At 43.9% G+C, this 22,554-nt stretch overlaps 1 protein-coding gene across 8 annotated transcripts in view; it reads left to right on the forward strand.

Moving 5' to 3' along the window:
• The window catches only part of MTSS1 (MTSS I-BAR domain containing 1), a 116,618-nt gene that overhangs the window by 36,563 nt on the left and 57,501 nt on the right, over positions 1 to 22,554 (forward strand). The gene's annotated exons all lie outside the window — the stretch shown is intronic.

The following is a 22,554-nucleotide window of genomic DNA, read 5'->3' on the forward strand; positions in this document are numbered from 1 at the left end:
AAAAATCATGGGAAAGTGAAATATACTGGTTGCTTTGTACAGTATTTTCCCATAAACATTTTTGGCAGAAGGAGCTGCAAACTTCAAGCAGCTTAAAGAGGAATTCTCCTACACCCTTTTTCTTGGCATGCCTGGGAGCTGTGTTATGGCACAGCCAGTCGATTTTATGGACCTACAAGTATTTGTACTCCTGTGTGTTGTTTGATTTTTGTTTAAATTCTGATCTTTGCTGACTTCTGAAGGTGGGATGTATTGTTTCAAAGCAACAATTCTTGATTTACTAATGAGACAAAAAAGTGGGGGAAAAACGTACCTATCTTGCAGCTAACATACATGTCAAAACACAGCCTTGCTGCTAATTTAGGCAGCACTTGTTTCTGTGGTTCAGACTAGATTAGAACGTGAATAAAATAAATGTTTTCCAACTATATATATAGATTTTCACTGTAGTTGGCTTCAGAAACTCCTCACAGTTGAGGGTCAGACAAAACATAAGTATTTCTGTAAGTGAATGTTCTGCCCTGATGCTAATACAGCAAAGCCTGTCAGTTTAGTATTTGTTCTGCTGAAACTTTGGGTGCAAAGGTGATTTTTTTTTTTTAATTTAATTCTACTCATAGTCTTCCAGCTCTGTGAATTGATAGAGCACATCTGTGCTACTTGAGAACAAACAAGTATGAAGTCATACTCCCCTAAATAGCTCGTAGGATGGAAATGCTGAAGACAGCCTTCTTTTCATCTCCTGTGGGCCCTCTTGTACGGGACTCTGGAATCTTGGCTTTGATTCTTCATGCAGAGAGCTCACAATATCCACATCTGGGCTATGAATGTAGCAGAGAACAGATCTGCTTTAGATCTTCATGTCTAATAATAACCTTAAAAAACAAACGCTTCTAGCAGAAGAATGTGTGGTCTCTAACACAGATCGAGTTAAGACAAAAATGAGAATCCAGTTGTATCCAAACACCCTTCACTCGTATCAGGTGCCAGAGTTTTTCAGGCAATTTTCTTTCAGTTGGCAAAGAATAACTTTTTTTTACCTCTTGTTGTAAGTCTTCTCTTGCACTGTTAAAATTCTTATCTCCTCTTTTCTGATAGCTGCATATTCTCCCCGATAATCTACATTATCCTCAGCACGGTCTCAGTTGAAAAAGGCATTTTGCAGAACTTATTGTTTCCTTTTTGTAATAACGCATTGGATCCTTTTCACTAGCATACATTTTTTTATCATATTTTCTAGGTAGCAGAATGTTATCTATTTAAATAGCACTGCTCAGTATTTCTCAGTAATTGGGAAGAGACAAATCTCTGTTTAAGTACTAATTAGAGTGCACCTGCACCTTATGAAAAATAGTGCCTTAAATATCAGTACTTCAGGCACGGAAACACCTCCTGAGGTAAACTTTGGTACAATCCTATCAAATACAAGGTGGGAGGAAGAGAAAATGGATGGCCGGACGTTTTTATTTTTAAATGTCATGAGTTTATGCTTCATTGTGAAATGGTGACTGAAAATGAGAGGAGGAAAAGAGATCGGCAACATTTCCTCATTCTGCTAAGAGGAAGTGGCATCGCACACTGACCTGGGAATGTGTGCCAAGGGATGGCGTGTGCATCTTGGGTTCAGAATGAATGTTGCTGTGGGCTTTATGTTGGCTAACGAGTAGGGGAAGGTGGGGAGGGCTTTAGGGTTTTCAGCATTTGGAAAACATAGGAAACAAGTTTCAAAGAATCATAAAACATCCCAAGTTGAAAGGGACCCTTAGGGATCGTCGAGTCCAACTCCTCAAGCTTTGTATAAACCTTACGGTGAAATGTGGAAGAATTCAGTGGCAGCTGACTCATTACGAGTGTCACTATCAAGCAAGAACTTTCTTCTGGGGGGAAGCAAGGAGACCTGGGAACAGGCAGTGACTTACTGTCTGGAGTGTTCTGCTTTGTGCAGCCCAGTCTGCACTGAAAATGAGCAATTTTGAGCAATGATCCCCCCTCCCTGGAGGTGTTCAAGGCCAGGTTGGATAGGGCTCTGGGCAGCCTGGTCTGGTATTAAATGTGGAGGTTGGTAGCCCTGCCTGTGGTAGAGGGCTTGGAGCTTCGTGATCCTTGAGGTCCCTTCCAACATAGAGCATTCTGTGATTCTGTGGACAAGCTCAACAGCAGATTCATAACTTTAAATTCACTGAAGTTTATGTGACTTCCAATGCAGGTCTGTCCCAGCTGGTTGGCACGTATCATTTTTCTTCTTTTCCTTTTTTTAAATAAGGTAAGTTCGAGTACAGTTGGAATACAGGGTTTAAAATTCAAGAATGAACCTGTCTTTTTCGAGATTATCACCATCTACACTTGAATAATGAATCCAATAAGTCACCCATTGAGAGCCATGGCTTGGCACTACACCCCTGTTTGCTGGTGCTGTTTTTAGAGATAAATGACAGTCCATAAAGAAGCATGGAAGCCAAATCTGACATCCTGTTTCTTTAGTGCTAATGGAAATGCTGTAATTCAGTCTTTGTGGAAACAAAATATAAATCTGTAACTGTATGATTAAGAATACACAAATTGTTTTGACTTCCCATCCTCTACGTTCACCCAATGTTAAATGTTCCAAACAATCGACGTCTTGAATGGGGAGACAAAAAGGGAAATTAAGAATTTCTGTGTAACCTCGTGTGGGTGTGGGAGAAATAAGGGTTAAAGAGAGGGGTGACTTTAACAGTAGCGTGTTTCTTAAAGAACTAAATGGTTTGTTTATTCTGCCTTACTCACTTAATTACAGCAGTGGATTGCACTTCATGTTTGCAGTGAAATAACCAGTAACAGACATGTTTAGGTTACATTTTTTCCAGAGACAAGTCTCTGCAAAAATGAGTATTTGCTATATTTGTACACCCATGCAGATATAATAGGTGTCTGCTTTTAGCTTCAGACACTGATTGAACAACCAAAAATGGGTTTCTGAAGTCTCCAACAGATTTTGAAACCACAAGCTTGAATGGAAAACATAGGTTCCCATGATTCATGTAGGATGAAGTGCATTTGTTATCAGACCGTATGCCAAAGGAACCGTATTTGGGGGATTGTTTTTGGAAGCCTCCCAGGAGCACAAAGGGATTGTTCAGTCCTTTTAGCTTGCTGTAAATTCAAGGTAATTTTCTGATATCTGTAGATCTTCGGCTTCTTTCTTTCTTTCTGCCCCTGTTTTTTCATTCTCACAGTATTCTCTGGACAGCCTGATCTGGTGGTGGGTGGCAGCCCTGCCCACAGCCAGGGGTTTGCAACTGGATGGGCTTTAAGGTCCCTCCCACCCCAAACCATTCTGGGATTCTGTTTGATATTTCAGTTGAATTAAAGGAAGCTTTGGGTTTTGGGTGACTGATTTTCAACTGCTGCTCTTTACATAAACTTCCTCAGAACTGAGATAATGCTGAGGTAGCGCAATGGCACAGTTAGCATTAAACAGGAGGGGAGGGGTTATGGTGTAAATCAGCTTTTGCTGTCATTACCCATTTTCACATGTTGCTAGCAGAATCGTTTTGACTTCTTCTGCCACTCTGCCAAGAAGCAGATTCGTTTATGTTGCTCCAATGGTGAGATCTAATTTTCCCTTTAAGATACTGCCTTGTGAAGTTTCTCAGTCGTGGTCAGGAAATCTTTCCTCAAAAGTCTGAAGCTCTTTCCCACAGGAAAAATAACTAAATCCGAATTGAGTAGCTATTGAATCCAGCAGCATCTAGACACGTAGTTAAGCACCCATGCCTCAAATAGAAAGCCACTTGGAAGCTTAAGTTGCTCCTTTAAATCGGAGCCAAACAAGTGTCTTGTAACTGCGTTAATTCTGGGATTTGGAACTGTTGTTTCAGTACTATAAAAAAGTACACTTGATAACCACTAATACGATCTGTAATTGTTCCAGCAGAAGCCTCCAAAGAAGGAAAATAAATACATTTCTCACTGCCCGGTTAATTAACTTGTGAAAGGAAAAGGACTGTTTTCAGAAACTGGTGGTTTGCAAAGGTGTGTGTGGGGGTGTTCAAGTAGGTCTCCTGTTTTGTGGTCTAATTATTGAATACCCCTGTTGAAGTCGTTAGTTATGAAGAACATTTTATTTTCTTGTGGCATTTTTCAAGGGGAAACTGAACTTCCAGGAGGGAAGCTGTAGAGAAATGGTTTAACAATGGGACATCACACAGAGTGCTGGATGTTAGTGCTTAAATGAGATGAGATGTGTTCTGGAAGATACCCCTTGGACAGAGGTAACCCGCAATTAGGTGCAAAAGCTGCATCCTGTTGACGTCAACCAACTGTAAGGAAATACCACTGTCTTCTTCTTAAAATAGAATTAAAATAGGCTGTGTGGCCTCCGTGGAGACATCATCCTTGACTTACTAAGACTGATCACGAAGAGTCCAGAGAAAATCTTTCCCTACCTGTTGGAAGCTCAGCCTTGATTCCCCCAGATGCATGTATCTGCAGTTGCTGCATGGCCGATAGCAGCTGTAACATCCTGGGAGGCTGCTGGAGGGCTGAGCACTTCCTGGCTCCTTTGAATGCAGCACCACAGTGGGTAGGGAATCTCTTAAATACAAACTTATATTGTGGCTTAAATAAATTTCAGTTTATCCTATTTAAAGCTCTCATACCTGACCATTGTGTTGGTTCCATACTGACTAGTACAATTTGATTTGTATGGTTGAATCTATCTGGATATTCTTCTTCATCTTTCCTGGCTTACTTCTTGAAGATAGCTGTCTGCTCTTGAAGAGGCAGCAACCATGCCTGATCTAAGTGCACTAAGTATACTTAGAGTGCTGAGTTCCACTACCTTGAATTAGCTTAGAAAAAAAACAACACAAAGCCACATAAAAAAGCATTGTGCTTGACTGAGAGCATGGCTTTGGAAAAAATACATAGCTGTGGTGTGCGTGTATAGAGATGAATGCATTTGGTACCCATGGATTTACTTAAAAAGCGGGGTTGGGAGTCATTTGCGTTAGACGCCTGCAGCTTTAGTGGAACAGTGAAAAAGGCATGTAAGCCTGACTGGTTCTCATATGGTCAGTGTCTTGTGGACCTGTTTACACAAAGAATAGGGAAGGCACCCGAATAAATCGCACTGATGTTTTTTCCAGAACGGTGTGTTCTGTTTGGCTTGCTGGCACAGCACGTAGTGTAAATTACTGGTGCTGAGTAGTGAGTGTTTATGTAAATCGGTGATTTCTACAGTGCTCTCCCTGTTCTTCCCACCTACTATGCGTGCTGCACAAGAACCCCACCTTATGCTATAGGGTGTGATTTTGTTTATTCATTTGTTGCACTCAGACATTAATTTTAGGACTTCCAGTTTTATACTGGTGTTCTTAGGAATGATTGTCTGGGTCTGATTTAGCAAGTGAAAGTGTCACTCTGCACTGACTTGGAAATGTCCCTTACGACACCTTGGAAAAGTGGTCTTGCTTACCTGCCTTCTAGGGAATCACCAGTGTGGCTTCTGTGGTCTTCTGCAGTTTCATTATGGCTTGTCACTGGGGATGGTGCTCTGAATATATGCCCAGAGAGATAAATGGCATTTCTTCACTACAGTGACATCATTGGAGTAACTGGAAGAATTGTAGCCAAATCCTATCTGTGCTTATCACATTCTTGTGGCTTATTTTACATGACCATCACAGTACTGCTGACCCTCAGGTTTTTAGCTGCTGCTTTTGCGCAGAGTAGTGATTCCGTGAGGATTTCACTGCAGCTGAACTTAGCGTGCTAGGAAGTGATAGGATGGAGCTGCTTTACTAGGGTCAGAATTCACAGTGCTTTCACTTGCACCATGTCACCTGCATGTCCCCTGCTCTGTCTCACTGGGACTCTTCATGGGTCTGCGCTTCTCAGGGCAGGGGAACGTTTCTCTTGGTGAAGGGTGTAGTGAAACCAATATCTGCAGAGGCTGCAAAATGTACTCCACATTCTCTGTATAAACATTTCGGTCTTGTTTTTGTTCAAGCCCTGATTCTGTTGCCAAGTACTATTATCATCATCAGTCAAAGGAAACGAGGAGCCCAGGCTTCTTACCAGAAATAGCATCTCTTTTCAATGCACGATGGTTTGTTTTGTTGGTGTTTTGCACTCCTTACTGCTCTGGGGGAAGGTTGCTCGTGTCTCTTGCTTCGTGATGGCAAAGAGGCTGCAATTAATGTTTGAATCAGATCTGGATTTGGGGAAAAGTAGAGTTCATTCCTGGTCTCTGCTGCAGAAACCTGATACTTGGTTATTTAATGGGGGTTTATATCAGGGGAGGGTGTCTGTGGGTTTGCTCTCAATGAGGAAAGAGATATATCGATAGTTTAAATAATTCATCAATTTCTTTCAGCCCCTTTTTTTCAGGTGTGTTGTGCTCCTTCATTAAATCTTACATGACTGCTTTGTGATGAGAAGAATGCATTCCTGGCATTAAATGCAGATTGCATTTGGGACGGAAAGTGACCAGCACTGGATGCAGTGTGCTGCAGCAGCAGCTCTGCCTGCCCTGTCCTGGCCCCATGGCACAGGGCAAGCTGGAGAGTTGGTGTGTCCACTGATCACTTCAGTACACAGCCACTAACAAGCCTGTCTTTCAGCAGGGTTGGAGGGATTTGGGAAGGATTAAAGCTTACAATAGAAAAACCAATTCCATCCCTTTAACACTGAGTGCACTGCAGCGTTTGTGTACCCGGTGGGTCAGTCTGTCTCACCACAGTCTGAGAGGATTCCCCTGAAGTGCCTCCTTTGTTTTTTCTTCACGGTTGACAGCAAGGCTGCTAAGGTTTGTGGTTCTCTTGACTCCTCTCAAGGAGTTTGTTTCCCAAAAAAGAGTCTCTTCCTTTGTGTGCCTAAAACAGAAGATTGCAGCTTGCACAGAAACAGCGGCGTTGTGGATGGCGGTGGCAGGCAGGGGAAGGTCACAGCCGGTTTCCTGAAAGAGGGAGGGTGCCTGTCAAACCCCCAGATATCACCTGCAGTGGAAGCAGGCAGGAAGGTCTGGGTTGTGCTGTGCTGTGCAACCTTGGAGCCTTTCACAGCTGCACAGAGAGCAGGAGAATGTGTCTTTTGCATTCAAAGACAACTGTCACTGAGCACAGGAATGTGCTCTGATTTTTCAGTCTGAGGTGGTACTGATGCGTGCAGTGCTGCATTAGTGCATTCACAAGACCGATGTGACGGAGTGGCAGCTTTCAGCACAACCTGCACGCTTCAGTATGCTTTCTGATGGGCTTTCATTGCCATCTGAGCTTTTCCTTCTTCCAAACAAAGTCTGGGTTGGGGGGAGAAATAGATCTGAACCTTCAGAATGATCCTCAGAATGATCGTGCCTTCTCCCAGTTCTGCTGGCAGAGGTGCACGCTGCCTTGGGGCCAGGTGGCTCCATGTGCAGAAGCTTTGGGTGTTGACACTTTAACCCCGTGGAGCCCATTGAGCATATGGCCAAACAGCTGTTGTCTATTCGTGTCCTACAGCAGCCGCCCTTTCCACAGCACCAGCTGCAGGGAGAGTAGGGAAATAACGGGGTTTTCACCACTGGGTGCCCACACACAGCCCTATTCCTCCACACCTCCTGCCCACACAGGCAGACTGGGAGACTTGCCGTGGCTTATTAAAAGGGCATTGGGGTTTTGGGTGCTTGGGAAATGCATGGGCATTTCTGAATAGCTGTATAAAAATAAGGGACAAATACAGCTATTTTTCCTATTGTGACCAGCTTTTCTGTGAGCTGTGAAAGGATTTAGTTTGCTGCAGAGCATTCATGTTAACAGAGGAGTTAGTTTTCATGCTGTGTTTTGTATCTGTTTGTCAGCTTCTTCTCTATCTTACATATTTTGCTCCCCCTTTAATCCCTGAAACCCTGTCTGGGCTAAAAGCTTCTCCTTTATTTTCTTGTACTTCCTTTGAGCCTCCATCCATCCTAAATGTTGTGTTTTATTTTAACCAGATGGGAATTACATAGCTGAACCCACTGCTGTGCTGTTTCCAGTAGCTCCTGGTAGTGCGTAACAATCAAGGCTGCAGGGCTTGATTCTCATGTCTTCAGTGTGCATCTTCTCAAAGTAGGGACGGACCGGGTATTTTCTTCAGCTGAGTCTCTGTCAGAGTGGTGGGAGGAAGCCAGGTTTCGGTAAATCACAGAAAGGGTGACCAACTGGCAGAGCTCTGATCATAGAGTCCATAGAGTTGGAAGGGGCCTTTAAAGGTCTTCTAGTCCAACTCCCCTGCGATGAACAGGGTGCTGATGTGTGGTGCTTTGAAACCAGGAAGTTACTGAACACTGGATTGTGCCATTGCTGATGGGGGTCAGTGAGCCTCCTCCTACTGTTCCAGTTTGATCACGGGACAAAAGCCAGCAGCAGTGCAGCTCTGTAATTCTTCTCTGCTATTTTAAAATAACTCAAATGTAAGAGTTTGATTTTACTTGCTGTGTGGATTCCTTTGAGCTGGAAGAGCAGAGCTCAGACTCACCCTGGACTGTAACTTGTGCTCTCAGCAGGGCCGTGGTCCTCTGACTAATGCAAGTTTGGGATATTTTTAGTGTTCTTCCTTGGGTTGCTTGCATGGTCCTCTCTGTGCTCAGTGCTGTGAAGGTCACACAAAGATAGGAGGTGGTAGTAAAGGGCGCTGTGAGGGCCAGCTGGCCGGGATGGCATTCGCCCAGCAATGCTCCTGCTTTGGAGATAGAGGGGTCAGGGAAGGGCTGCAAAGTGCTGGCACGCTGCTTTCAAGATATCAAACCTAGTTTTCTTCACACCTCTGAGCTAGGAATAGGTATGTGCCAGGGAACAAATCCAGGCAGCAGAAAGGCTAGAAAAGCAACAACGCAGTCAGTTTGACTGAAGGGATTAAGAAGAAATGTTAAGTCTGCAACCCAATAGTTAGGATCTCTTATCTCGCATACTTCCCATTCAGCAGTGCCCTGTCTGTGGATAGGGAAGAGATACACTGTCACTGAATATGTCAGCGAAGAGAAATGGCAGCAGGAACGCTCATTGCATTTGGAGCAGGACTCCCTTGTAATCAGTTTCCCCCAAGCATTTGTTTTTCTGCTTCTTGCCTTTCATCTGGCATTGTGGGTGCTGGAATAGCTGTGGGTGGAGGGTGGAATAATTCATCCCAAGGACGACTGCTGCCATCCTTACATAACGGTGCTGCTCAGATGACTCGAGGAGCTAAGGAACGTGACAGTATCTTATGGAAAGACCCTAAAACTCACCGAGGGGATTGGGACTGAAGGGAAGGTATGCAAGTGAAGCCACCGAAGTGTGTCTTCCAGCGTCAGCCTTGGAAAAAAAGTTGGAAAGAAAATGAATGAAATAACAACCATCCAAAAAGGCAGTTTGTTTTTGTTATTTTTGCGTAACTGGGATGAAGAGAGACTCTTGGGAACAAATAGCACAAATAATAAATGTATTTGTCTCTGTATTTGATGTTGAATGAAATATGCAGGACTGCCTTCAAAGTAAATATTTGTGAGAACCACAGATGAATTGCTCTCATTTACCTTGCAAAGCAGAGTTGTCCTTGTTACGTCCTACCGCCTGGAACTGCCCGGTGCTGGGAGGCATTCCTCAGAAGCTGGCCTCCATGGCAGCTATTCCCTCTATTTCCCCTCGTTTGTTCTTTTCTCTGTTTACCCACATTCTTTTGAGGGATGAGGGATGCTTTTCATTTTTGGAAACTTCTGGCCATGCCGTTGAGCCTGTGGTTTCCTGAGCAATGTCTCCGGCAGCCGGAGCCTTCGGTGGTTGTGCATTTTCTGAACAGCTGCTCGGGGCAGAGCCGGGCTGACAGCACATGAGCCTTAAATCTCTTTCCATTACATTAACAGCATTTCCCCCAGAGGCAGGACAGCCATGTGTCTAATGGAATGACACATTTTTCAGCACTGTCAGTCCTTAAATAACAAATAAGGAAATTAATAGAGAGCAGGTGAACATTTCTTAATGTGACTTAGTTGTTTGATGCATTGCCTCCGGCATAACTGCCTCTTCATAAAAATCTGACATCATTCGTTCAGTTGCCTCTCGTAATTGGAATTATTTGCTGCTTTTCGGGTTTGTTAATTACAAATGACGTTACAGAAGTCTGATATGGGCTAGAATTAGGATATTCAGATTGACTGCATGGAAAGAAAGCACATTTCACTAGTAAACAGTGCAGCCTCCATCAATGTATGGTCTGTTGGCCGATGAATAGCTGAAGGAAAGACTTATTAAGATTGCTCTAGCTTTTGCTTCCAGTATAAATAGGTCTTTTAGAGCAGTGTAGATGTCTTCTGATGAAAGGCTGCTGTGGATGGAGCCTTTCATCAGAAGGCCTCAATGAGCCTTCTACTGTGTAGTCACTGCCTTCATCCAGTAGTGCAGGTGTGAAACCACATGGGCTGGAAAACTGTAGTGTTGAGTGGAGGCTGATTTAGCTAAGCTGCTTTTGCTTGGCCTTTTGTGGACTGTGAGCCCATAATGTTTGTGTGAATTGCCATTTCTCCCAATGAAGCTTTTCATTTCAAAACCAAAAGTCATCAATGAGAACCCAACAGCCATCCCCATGTGATGAGCATTTTGGAACAACGGCGCTAATCAACTTTTGTTACAGTGTGTTGTTGAAATGCTGTCAGTTGGGTAGGAAAGGCTCATTAGAAAACTCAAGCCCCGTAAACTGATCCCTGGGCAGAAATGAGGGCTCTTAGCAGTGCATTCCATGGGATAACTGCTGGCTGCAGTTGGGAGTGAATGCAAATAAACTTTTTCTGCTGTAGTTGACTGCAGGATAGATGGTTTATAAGGGCATAGAGGCAATAGTGTGAAATGTAGATTTACAGGAGCTCATGCAGTGGTCCTTTTGGGAGAGGTATAAATGTCCGATAGGGGAATTGCAGTGTTTGCATCCTTTCCCCTTTGCTTGTTAAACTACGAGCTCTGAAGTTCTCTGAGAAAACCTGGAGGGCACGACTTGATCATTTGAGTTGCTCCTGCCAAATTCAAGTGCTTTGAGTGGATAGCTGTCCATATTTCATGGAGAACCTTCATTTTACTGCTGTTTTCCCCAAAGCTGCAAAGTGTATTCAAGTGTTTCAGAGTAAAATTGAGTCCTCTGCATCCTTTGAAGCCTGGTGTTCTCCCAGCACAGTGTTTGCCCTTGACCTTCAGCTTTTAGCAAAGCTGCCTGGCTGTTCGTGTGGTGATGCACTTTTGCATGCTGTTTTTTTGGAAAGTATCAGATACTTTGCCCTATCTTGAAGTAGGTCAACCATAAATGTAATTGATTAACTTTGTAGCTAGTCAATTAAATTGATTTACTCATGTCAGGGTGACATACTTACCAACTGTATTGGTGTACTTCTGTGCGGAGAAGTTGCAAAAAGCTCTGCCAGGCAGAACCTCCATAGGAAGACCCCAAGTGGTCAGAACCTAAGTTTGGAAGGCAATAGGAAAGGCAGATGAATGCTGTTGAAACCTTTTTTCCAGAAGAATCAAATTTCTAGCTAAATACCTGTCTTCATTGCATAGTGACAGTTCCATAGTGTTACTAGCCAGTATTTTGGTAAAAAAGAAAGCTTGAAATGCCACACCATTTGTCAAAGGAATTGCTGCAATGTAAAGTTTGAGAGACCAGTTCTTTGGAGAATCAAACAGCAACTGTGCTTTTGTACTGGAAGCCTGAAGTAGCTGTAACAGCCTGTTCGTGGTGTTGAAGAACACACAGTGTATTACAGACCATCGTTCAAAAGCTGCCATGAATTATCCATGGAAAGGAGCCCTCAGATAGGAGCCCCTTGATGGCTAGTTAGTATAATTAATACAAACATCTTACTGCAGCTTTACATTTCGGTTTAGCAACTCCTCTATTTGAAAGGAGTCTTGGGACTGCCTGGGTTTCAATTATCTCCCTGATGCTTGGGGTAGGGTTTTAACTCAACATTAATCATGTTCCTCGAGGGAAATCCAGACAGCAAGCAGTGGTTAGGGTTGTACAGACAGCATTAGTTGCCCCAAACATAAGAACCCAAAGTAAATCCACCTCTACGGAGTAAGAGATGCTCTCCTATTTCATAGAGGGCTTTTCTTAAGGCCCATGTGGGATGCTGCAACTACAGAGTTTTACTGGGCTCGTGTTCAAATAATTTGTTTAGAAAATTACAAGATAGGTTGATTTCTTTGGTTGTTTTACCTTTCTACCACTGCAGTTGGCAGTGCTGCAGTCACGGTAGGCAAATAAACCTTTGCTGTAAAAAAAATGACATTAAGTTTTGTTGGGTTTTTTTCCTTCATCTTGGTGCTCTCTCTTCAGGACTGTTCAGATGCGGCATTCAGGAACTGCCATGGAATAGAGCCCTTGGGAAACACCTAAGGCATTGTTTTAAGAACCATATTCGTTTTGGAGAAAGACCAGGTAGAAGATGATAGAAAAGAATTCAAGGACAGAGCAGACAGAGTCCTCTCATGTAATGAGCAGAAGCAGCAGCTTCAGCCAAACCCATAGCATAGATCAAATCATGTTGTTCATCTTGTACCCTGTAGCATTCCCAACCTAACACTACTCATTTGTGCTGCATATCCTAGTATGCTATTAGTGATGCTTAGAATTACTGCTGTTTTCTGTTCAGGGTGATGATGCAATGCTGAAGTGGTGGCCTGGAGAAAACAGATGCCCTTGCAGTTGGGCAGGGAACATTTGGAGCACACTGGGCTCCAAACCCAGGGGAGCTTGTGGGAGTGGAAAAAGGGGTGGAAGCAGTGTCTGGCAGCTTGGAGTTAATTTGAAGAGTGTGTGGGCTTTTGTTCTGTCAATGGATATAATTTCCAAGCCTACACCCAGTTTTCTTGCACTTCTTCACAACTAGGAATATTTCAGCTCTGGCTTCCACAACTACTTATGTTGTTTCTGAAGGCAAATGTGCTGGACATTTTTTGTGGTTGATTTTGCTTCAGAAGGTAATGTTTTGTATTGTCCTTCATGCTGAGAAGCTCCTCAGGGTTCAAGCATGGGAATATGGTTAAGATCCATATAGTCTGTATTTGAACAGCAGAGTGCATGCCCATCTAGGAGGCATCCTTACACGGCACATGCCTTTGCTCCCAGACCCTGCAGCAATACAGGCAGGTATTGATATCTTTTAATAGACAGAGCAGAACAGCTTAATGTTGGCTTTATGGCCCTTCTTTCAAGAGGGGAAATTGAGTTGGTCATACCATGACCAGGTTTTCATGTGGAGCTTCCATTTGCAAAGCTGTTTCTCACTGTACTTTATCAGCTGGAGCCAGATCTTATTAAAATCCAAACAGAGTAGCCAGCTCTGACTATTAGCTTAATGGTTTAATACCAGCTTCTGTGTAAAGCAGAAGCAGCAGGTTATTTAAAACATGTAGGTCAGATTGGGTTGGTGTTTTCCAGTGAGATCACGTAACGACACTATTATAACTCTCACATACAGCAGGTACACCTGTTGCAGGACCTTTTTGTCCTTTGTTCCCTTTTGTTTTTAGAAGTCCTATTGCAAAGTATGCTGTAAACAGGTTTTTAGTATTTATTTCCAAATGTGGTATTAAGACCACACTGCTTCAGCTCGCTCTGCATTTGCAATAGGGTTTTTGATGTAGATATTCTGCTACAGTTCATTCACCTCCAGGTTTAAAATGACAGCATAAACAAATTGGAAAATGGATGTTCAGTAGGCAGCCCACCCCAAGTGTTGTTTCTCTAGGCTAGTAGCTGCAGCAAATCAATGGTCTAAATAGCCTGAGTTTTAATTCATTATTTCTTCAAGAACATTACTTACAATTTGAGATGTTGGGATGTTCTGTTGTTCTAAGTGGTTTCCTATGCAACACATCTTCTGCCTTATGAAGAAACTAGACTTTCTTATGAGATATTTCTGTGCAGGTAGGGCTGTTTGCTGTAAAACTCAAAAAGGATCCTTAAATGTTTAGGACAGCCTGTTTCCTGACATGGTGAAATCCTTAGCTGCATTCTGTAGGAAGTGAGGAAAAGGGCAACAGTTACATACAGAGAGGAGATGGATATTCATATGCAGGAACCTCAGCGCTGCAAAATAGGTGCCATCAACAACCTGTTTTAAACTAAACTAAAGGGCGACAGTAGAACTACCACTCAGCTCTGAAACTCAGGCAGGTCTTACTACAAGTCTCTGCTGCTGCTTGTTTGGTTAGTGTTAATTGGTTTGGTAACTGGCATGACAGCTTTCTGCGGGAGCAAGCAGGCCACTGTATTCTGGAAGCAGCTTGCTGTGCTCTTGCCATTTTGCTGGCTGTGTTTAATACTGCAGTTGATGAAAGAAAGGGGTGGGGAAGATGAAGATTTGGGGGATTCTGTAAGGATGGGGACAGGTAGCAGGGTGAATTTTATCAATCTAAGCAAGTGACAGTTGTTACAACCCAACCTGACTGAGCAGGTTCAAAAGACATAACACATTTTAAAAAATAATTCTTCTGATTCAGAATAATGAAGACTTTTCAGTGAGAGAGCAGCGATGGAAAACTGCAGCACCCTTGGAGGAAGGAAACAGATGGCAGGAAGAGCTTCCAGATACTTGACAGGCTGCAACAGACTTAAATGCAGGCAGTGACAAACGGGCACAAGAGATTGGTTTTTGCTGTAGCACTTGTGGTTCTGTCTCAGTAAAACGTGTGATGTGCTGTATGTTCGCAGTGCCCAGTTTTTGTGCCCTCTGCACCTTGGTGGTCAGTGTGTAGCTGCCTGCGGGCAGTGAAGTGCTCTGGAGGGAAGGGATGGGTTGCTTGCTATGAAAAATGGAGTTCCTGCATGTGACTAATAGCAGGACTTAATGTTGAGTAACTGCAAGTGAGAACTGAAAGTGAGTTTAATTCTTCCATCCAGGTTACTCCAGAGCATGTGGCAGAAATGGCTGTATGAGGCCGGTTTAAACAGAAATAGTAATAGATTAAAAAAAAAGTGTATCTCCATGCATGTGCATGAATCATCCCTACACTTCCATCAAGTAGAGGTCTGAATGCTCGGGAGCCTTGCTGGGGGCAGAGCAGGTAGCAGTTGGTATTGTACGCTCTGCTGGGCAGCCTGCACACAGACAGCTCCCTTTCTGCACACTGCCATGATTCATGTTATCAGCTGTAGCAGGTAATAGACTAATGCGCACTGAGGAGATGTTACAGCTACTGATAGGAGCTAGGTGGCTAAGCTTCCATGAAGCTGTTTGAGCCCAGTCGATCACAGGTGCAGGACACTGCTGTGTTCCACACTGGGCTCAGCTGCTGTGAGTGCGTGGGATGGTGGCTGTGCTGTGGCAAGGCCAAACCTTTGGGCCCTGGCACAAGGGAACAGCTCTACAGAGTTACTGAGGCACGAGATTTCCCATTTCTAACACTCACAAAGGTTTCCTTCTAGGAGTTCATGAAGTGCTTGTATGGGGTGGTTTAGCCTTTATATACCAGGGAGCTTTTTTTCCCTTGCTAAACCATCCTGTGGCCTGTCCGGCATCCTGAATGAGTTTGCTCTGCGAGCCATAGGGCAGGGTGTGATGGTGCTGGAAATCAGCTTTAGGAGGAGCTGCTTTATTTCCAGGCTGCACGGGAAGCTTTGCGAGCTGCCTACGTGACCAGGGGCAGCTAAATAAGCAGGTACTTACCATGAGCAAGCAGTGGAAGGAATGCAGCCTGGGATAAATGACTTTGGGGTAATCTGTGGAACAGGAAAAGCAATTACACTAAAAAGTGTCTGCCTGGGCTTAGGGGTCTGTGCATTCTCGAGGGTCTGGTTTTTGCTTCTATCTTCTGGCTAATGGTGCTGTATTACCTGAAGTGGGTGGTTTCACATCGAGTCCTCATTGTTTGCAAGCAAAACTTCATGGCTTATAGTGCTTGGGCTGAGGTAAAGCCAGGATACATATGGATGAGGCACCCTGCCTTGAGTTCTGGAAGTTAACTCTAGAAAATATGGCCAGAAGGGACTTAAAGAAGCCAGAGCCCATCTGAATTAGATGATCTTAGCCCCATGCAGGGCACCCAAATCCTGGTCAGTGGTGTAGAGCAGCACCATAGGGAACATCTTTGGGACAGCCTGGTCCTGGGTCACTTAAGGCTCTCAATGCTGCAGCTGTTGATGTATGAATATGGTAGCTATCTTGTAGCAGTATAAAAAGCCCTAAGAAACTGCTCCAGTTCTGCAAAGTCCCAATTTAAGGAGAAGGTTAGATGATTGTGTCCTCGCTTGACTGGCTGATGTAATATTAGACTGGACTGTTGGAAGGATTTGATGGAGCAACCTTAGTTACACCAGTGATCCACCATTGAGATAAACTGCTCTTCAGCCTCTGATTGAAAAGGTCACAAGATAAGATCTGGTTATTTGTAATGTGCCTTGTTGCTTTCTTCTTCGGCGGTGGCCAGATTTTATGTTAGCCTGTAGCAATTGCATCCCATAACAGAATTAAGCATCCTGATAACTCTTCTGTATTCAGCACGCTCCTGGAGGGTAGGTTACTGCAGCCAGAGCTTGCAGTGCAAATGCAGAGATTTTGCATTTTGGCTGGGAAATGTAATGACAGTGCTGTAAGACTTTGTTGCTTTCGTTCTGCATGTTTTAATTTGAGTTGCTCAGGTTAGGTAACTCAAAGGGCTGTACTCAGGAGAGGGCTCCTTTCTGTCTGCTGTGTTTGCATAGGCAAATGGAGTTGCTTTTTAAGTGCATGGCAGCAGTTCACATGTAGCTGAGGGTGAGAGAATGTGTTTCACTTGTAGGAATTACTGGTCAGGGTGGTTGGATCGCTCTCCAATTTAATTTCTTGACAGATCAAGTTTTGCTTCAGTATCCTTTCAATCAAGGGAAGTAGTTACCCATTAGTGTGAGATATTGTTAGCTTATTGGAAACGGCTGTTTTGTGCGCCATCTTTTTCTAGCCTGGAAGAGTAGGGGTGTTTTTATGTTTTCCTTCATGTGCAATAGAGATTGCAAATAACATATTTAGTCACACCAGGACTACAGTTAATCCTATAGGTCACATCAAAGGAAGTCTCTAACATTGAAGTTGCACTCTTCAGCTTTTGCCTTGAAGGTTTGTCCACTTGTGGAGCCTGTAATCTGCCTTTGCAGTGCTTGCTATGGAGAGCTGCCTGCAGGAATTGCCAGTCTGCTCAGTGTGAAGCCATGAAACCACCAGGAAGGGTCTAAGAGCATCTGCCTGCTTAGTCATGGGGCAGGGCGATACAGCTCTCCATCATCATCCCTGTCCGTCTGCATCCCCACATACCTGGAGGGACACGGATTTTGTTTCTCAGAACGAAACTGCTGCTGTGCGATCCAGGCAGAAACCTGCTGCCATTTATGCCAAAATGAAATTCCTGCCCGGTTTTGTTTTGTCTCCTTCAGTGTTTGTATTGGCTTGGCATTTTCATATTTTGCATCTAATGTCAGTATTTGTTTCTGGGAAGAAATTTTTACTTATAGTTCAATTTGTACAATTTGTTCATTTGAACTTGTTGGCAACTTTAAACCACTGCAGTCCGTGCCATATGCTAGTATCAGTCCTGCTATTAGCGAGACATACTTCCAAAGTAAAACATGGCTATCAGGCAGGGAATGTTTTTATGAAATAGTTGGGAGTATTTTCAGTTCTAATAATATTTGGGAATGCTTTTGAGCTATTTGGTTTCTAGTTTTTAATAAATGTAGGGTTGCTTCGGTTTGTATTGAGTCAAGATTGTGCAGTGCTGAAGCCAGAAAAAGCTTTTTCCAGCGTGTCCTTACAGTGTACAACCATGATAACAGTACTGATATAACAGGCAACAACTAAAACTTACCTGTCAGCAAAAGCTGTGAGGAAAGACAGGCTTGTGTTGTAAATGACAGAACGAGTGGTTAATTCATTAGAGGAAAAGTCATGATGGCACGCGTTGTGAATTAGCAGATGAGCAGTGGCATGGAGACTGGTGGGCTGGTGTGAGTCTGGAGACCTAATGGCTAAGGGTAGTCTGTGTGGGTCAAAATAGTGCAAAAGTGGGAAGAATGCAGTAATTTTAAGCGTGCTGGTGAAGCTAAAGCAGGGCAAGCGTGAACAAAACAACAGCACGTTTACCAAAGAGCAGATAGTTAACTAAGATGGCATTTTGGTAAAGCTAAGAGTTATGGCTGGGAAAATGATCATCTTTGCTGTTTTTTGGAAGGAATCCGTGAAACCTGAACATAGGCAGAACAGAACGATGTGGAGAAAGAGTTAAGCAGAAAGCAGGGCCCATAGCTGGGGCTGCGGGGCAGGTGATTGCGTCTGCTCCAACCAGGACAGGGGGCTGCAGTGGGGCTTCAGCCTGCCTTTTTTTGGCAGTGTTTCGCTTCAAGTAGTGCCTGAACATCATCAAATAAATGGAACTGGTCCAAGTTGGTTCAGACAAGGAGCTAATATGAGTCATCCACGTCAAGATGTTTAGTTTGTGTTTGCATTGGAGAATGCTGAAAAGACTGCACCTCTGCTGATGACAGTAAAGTTATTTCAGTGGGAGTGGGTTCCCTCGGGTGGAAGATGAGCAGAGTGCAAAGAGCAGAAAGAGTGGGGACTGAGGCCTGTAAAAAGCCAGAGGGGGAAGAGATGAGGGGAAAGGTGGGAAGAGACTGAAGCATGAGAAGCAGAGGGGAAACATGGCTGATGGCACTGAGAGCAGCCAGCAGGCCAGGGGAGGAGGAAATGGATCGCTGCGTGTTATCTGGAAAAGGCAGCTACTTCTGGCTTCAAGTTATGGCTTAGATTCATATAATATTTAGGGAATATTTCTGTATTTTTCATGATGAGCAGCAGCCTGAAAGAGAATGCTGGAAACTTGCCATCTGCGTAGAAACTTCTTTGCTGCAGATACATGCATGCCATGAAAGTGAGTGGGGCTGAAGTGAAGTCCATTAGCAAATTCCTGTATTGATGGGAGTGAGAGGTGAATGCTCTGGACCAGATGAGATACCCAGTTAAAAAATAAAAAGTGCTTAACTGTTGAATTCCTTTTCAAAAATGTAATGAGTAGCATGCGCTGGTTTCTCAATGCCAGAGTCAGCTTTCCATTCTAAAAGGGTGTTGGAGAAAGGCAGTACAGGGTATATTTCAAAACTGGGGTTAGGGTACAAGAAAAAGTTCATACTTGATGCGGAATTGTTCCATGGTTCTGGGAACAACCCCTGGTGCAATTCCTCTATCCAGCTGCAGTGCTGGTAAATACGTGGACTTTTGCATCTGTTCAGTGAGCACGTGTATTTTCATAGGCTTTTTGAAAACAGTCCCTGCCCTTGTTATCTCATCTCTTACACAATTCAGACCAAGAATTTCACCTATGAATTCCTGTAACGAGATCTCCTTGGTGTGGATGGGAAGCTTTCATGCCGCAGACTGTTGGCTAGGTGGCTCAAATCTCAGAGGACTATGAAACCTGAGTGATGATGAATTTGTTGCTTCCCTCTCTACGTTGCTCTTGTTAATCTAGCCCAACTTTCTTCTGCAAAATAGAAGCAAGAATGAGAATTTGTAAAACAAATGTCATGTTTGCTTACAATATAGTTTGTGAAGCATACACCTTCTGTTAGCTATTCAGACACATCCAGGTGGGAAAGGGCCAGTTGTGGCTGCATTCAGGCTGCATTATATAGCAGTGCGGATGCATACAGGCACATACTGTGGCATCTTTGCTCTTGAGAACAAGACGCAAAATGGGCTTCCTGCTAAATGTGGCAGCCGGCTTCCTTGGCAGGCAGTAGGCAGACTCAGGCCCTGCAAATAAGTTGGGCCACTGTGTGGTGGGGATGAAACCAGACTGTGATCAGGGAACTCAGTCCAGTAGTGCAGGCAAGCTGAATTACTGTGCTGGGGGCTGCAGTGGTATGATTGCTGCTCCACCTGTGACCCCGTATGACTAGAGATCTTTCTGGATCAGCCACTGTAAATAAGGAACTGTGTTATGGTTTAGACTTCACCTGGTATGTAGGCAGCTATTTCATTCTGCTTTTCAGTACTTAAATATGCAGGTGGTAGTTTTCAGCCTTACTTCACTGCCTCAAAAAAAAACCTACGTAGTTTGAATTGTGTGGTGGGTACCACCTGGGTAACAGGTTATTAACTGTGCTGCTTCCTACATGGTGACAGTTGCGTGTCTTGGATATTATCACAGAAAAATCTCCCTGGGAACTGTTGAGGATGGCTGAACTTGCAGTAAGTTTGCAGTTTGTTGAATAAGTCTGGCAGTGATGCCAGGTATTTAAGGGTATATGTGTTTGTTTCTGTGGCCACCTGTTTAGGATATGGTTTTGTTCTGCTAATCTGGAATGAGGTCTCTGAAACACGAAAACAAATAATCTTTTCTGTAGAGATTGTGTGTGATCATCACTTGTTTGGATTTTGCATATTAAATGTTTTTTCTTTCCCTTTTTAAGTTCTGTGGGACCCACAGCGGTCTCATTATATCTAGGTAAAAGTCCATAGCTGTGTTTATCCATTTCTTATAACATCAGGAATAGAGTGATGCTAAATATTTAAAGCTCATTGATGCTCAGGATAGATTCTGACTGACTTAAGTGCTACAGATGTCCCTAAATCGTTTATCTTTGAAGATGCTGTGTGTGACATTTTAAGGTATTCAAGCTGTCTGGGAGAGCATAGCACAGAAGCTGTAGGGCCTTCTGTTGGAGACTTCTGGCTTTCAGCCTCCTTGGACATCTGTAGGATCTGGCCCGTTTAAAAGCTGCACTTGTCAGGTGAGTGTCAGTGGGCAGGGGAGAGACCCAGGTGCGCTAGAGTTGAGCTCCCACCCCTGTCAGAGGTGGTCTCTGTGTTTATGGAAGGAGAAGGGTCTCACTGTTGCTGCGGAGTGCTTGGAGACATGGCTTTCCTTTGAAAAGCTGCTTCTCTGGATCTCATCTCGGGTGTTTTAAATTCTGCCCTTAAAATTGTCTTCAAATGTAGAAATCCCTCATGCTACTTAATAGTTTCAGCCTTTGAATGCTGGCTTTCACTTGATTTAAGTGTGTTGCATCAGATTTAAGCAGCAGTTAGCATGTTCTGGGTGGGCTGGCTCCTTTGCACATCAGGCAGTGGTGTGGGTGGCAGGTATTGTAGCTAGCTGTGATGGTAACGAGGTCTGGTGGCACTGGTGGGGCTGACTGGCAGTAGGGGAGGACTAGGTCCAGGTTGTGGGGCTTGGATCTGCCTTCAGCAGGGAATAAAAAGGGAAGCATACAGAATGGGTGTATTGACATATTGACTCAATCACACTAATAAGAAGCTCCATTTTCTGTTAACTGTATATATTTTTAAATATCTTCCTGTGCTTTCTCTCCCAGGAAAATATTTTTCAGATGTGTTTGTTGCAGCATCCTATTTTGTGCGCACTTAAGCCTGTCTGATAACACAGGAGCAGTTTGCAGGCTGTGCTGTGCGCATGAGGAAGAATGGAGTCAGCCCTGAGGATTTTCCTCTGCCTTCCCATGCTGCAGCAGCACAGCTGGGGGATCCTGCCTAGAACTGGGGGCTGGGTTTTGTACATGCTTGTTAACTTCATTACCCAGCCAGACAGCTGAAAGGAGGAGCTAATTAAAGAAAATAAATAGGTTAGGTAGGGAGTGGGGGAAATCCTCAGATTCTTTGTGGCATGAGAATTGACACTTTTCAGATTGTTTAGGCCTTGTCAGAAAATGTTTTGTTCGGCTTTTTGTTTTCTGTTGAATCCCGTGTGCTTGGTTAGCTTCTTTTCAAATGAAAAACAAAAACAAAAAAGCCCTCCATACATGGATTGAAAGCTTTATCTGTTTATCTCCTCATTAAAAGGACTGTCTATGAAATGTGCTGACAGGGCTTTTGCTCTCTTGCTTTCTATTCTCACCACATTTTCCATTGAAAGCCTCCCCTCTACTATTTCTGTTCTGCCGTAAATGGGACTTTCTGGTGGTGGAGGCTCTGGGCTCTGTTTCTTAGTCCTCATAGGCCATGTCCATGGCATCCAGTAGGAAGCCTCAATTCAGAGCACCTGGAAGCCAGTTTGGGTGTATGTGCTTAACTCCTTGAATGGCAGTTTTTGAAACCTCAAAGTCATTGTGTAAAACACTGTGGAAAACACATGTTGTACGTTCATATTTTAGAAAGAGACCACGTTTTGAGTAATGTGTGCTGAGTGTTCAGCCTGGGCTGGGAAGCAGAAGGTGGTGTCTGGTGGGGAATGTGGCTGTGGGAGCAGCTCAGCCTACTGCTGTGCCATTTGCTTGTGCAAAAACCAGAGGAACATGGAGCATGTTCTGCTACCAGAACCGCTGATTGCTTGTGGCCAAGTCCCCTCTCAACCCTGTCATTCGTACTGTTGTTAATGTGAAGTGATTGCAAAGAGATTTTGGTTATAGAAGAAACTGGGAAAAGTAAACCAGTGGATAAACTCTGTTTATAGTAATCTTGCTAAAATTGTGTCAGTGCAAGCAATAAAAATGGGCACTGTTAGCCCAGCAGCAATTGGGCTTGAGATGTTGGACCAGTCTCCAGCCTTTGCTGGTCCCCGTTGTCATCACAGATGGACCTTGCTGAGCTGTAGCTTC

The sequence above is a fragment of the Excalfactoria chinensis genome, chromosome 2 (genome assembly GCF_039878825.1).
Source record: "Excalfactoria chinensis isolate bCotChi1 chromosome 2, bCotChi1.hap2, whole genome shotgun sequence".
Classification (NCBI taxonomy): domain Eukaryota; kingdom Metazoa; phylum Chordata; class Aves; order Galliformes; family Phasianidae; genus Excalfactoria; species Excalfactoria chinensis.